This window comes from Stegastes partitus, unplaced genomic scaffold, assembly GCF_000690725.1.
Source record: "Stegastes partitus isolate 25-593 unplaced genomic scaffold, Stegastes_partitus-1.0.2 Scaffold823, whole genome shotgun sequence".
Taxonomy (NCBI): Eukaryota; Metazoa; Chordata; class Actinopteri; family Pomacentridae; genus Stegastes; species Stegastes partitus.
Genome location: NW_007578554.1, coordinates 313,622 through 314,973, shown reverse-complemented (window position 1 = coordinate 314,973; position 1,352 = coordinate 313,622). Strand labels below are relative to the sequence as shown.

Below are 1,352 nucleotides of genomic sequence, written 5' to 3'. Positions count from 1 at the left end.
CTGGGTTGAAGGTTACCTTTAAATAAAATACTAAATATCTGTTTGAATCCTCCTTGTATTTATGAAATAAAAAGCTGATCTTAAATTATCCACCTGCAGCAAAGTAAAAATGGCGTCTGGTTGTCCTGCTGCCTGCAGCTGGGCTGCTGACCAGACTGCTGACCGCCTGTGAGCTCTTTGGGACGGAGGAGCTCAGGGCTGCACCGCTGCTCGCTGAGGACAGGAACTGGAGAACGATACGTGTTTTCATGTCAGAGCCTCCAAAACACCAGAAAAGTCTCCAGTAACACCAGAAAGAGTCGCTAGATTTGTCGCTGGTCGCTTTAGCCAAAAATAAATAAATAAATAAATCGCCAAGAGGATTTGGAAGGTTGCCAGTTTTAGCAAGAACGTCATCAAGGCGGCACCACTGCACACGCCGGTGGGTGTCGCACATCGGCGGTTATGACGCATATTTTGAGCAAGTTCACAAAAATCTTCAAATTTAGAATTACATTTTAAAAACTAACGAGCTAAAATAAAATACATTTAAATTAAAATACTCACTATTTATTTTCCAAAGCCACAAGGAGCCGCAGCAGAGGTACGAAAGAGCCACATGTGTCTCTGGAGCCACGGGTTGCCGACCCCTGATCTATGCGAGTCTAATGTGAAGGCATGGTAAACAAAGCAAATCCAACAAAACCTTTTGTTGAGCTTCATGAGAAGCAGGTTTTCCAAGTTGTCAGAAAGTAGCTTTGCCCTCTTGGGTCTAAAAATCATTCCTGCTGTGCTGAAAGCCTCTCACAGGCAGCTGAGGCAGGTAGTGGTGTGTTGAGCTGAAGAGACAGGCGGCACACATATGGAAATGTTCTCAGGATGTCCATGGTATCAGCTGGACTGGCCAGGTAGGACTCTAGTTGCTTGGTGTTACTGTCCCGTTGATCTGTCTGCTTGATGGTCAAAAGAAGTCCTCCTCCTCCTCTGCCGCCTGACTGGGCTGCACTACTCTGCTCCTTCAGGTGGGTTCTGACGTAGTCAAGGCCTATGGGGGATACAAAACCAAATGAAGAAACAGAATTAGCATACAAGAGATGGGGATGGACAGAGAAAGGAGGGACTGAGAGCAAGAGAGGGCGAGGAAACGAGGGAGTGTGGATGGAGGTGTGGAGGAGGAGGTAAGGAAGGGTTGTGGGGTTATAAGTGGTATTTAACCCTTTAAGCCCTGAGCCATTTTTCAGGCCTTTTCTCGAAAATTACATACCCATAATAAAAACAGTTTATCTCTGCAACCACAAGGTCTATTTGAATAATTCTTGTGTCATAATAAAAAGAACACTTGTAAGATTTGTTCAGATGTGTAAATTTCAGTA

The 1,352-nt window shown here is 44.8% G+C and overlaps 1 protein-coding gene across 1 annotated transcript in view; it reads left to right on the top strand.

The window, feature by feature from the left end:
• LOC103365277 (neural cell adhesion molecule 2-like) overlaps nt 1–1,352 on the top strand; it is an 8,859-nt gene that overhangs the window by 4,048 nt on the left and 3,459 nt on the right. The gene's annotated exons all lie outside the window — the stretch shown is intronic.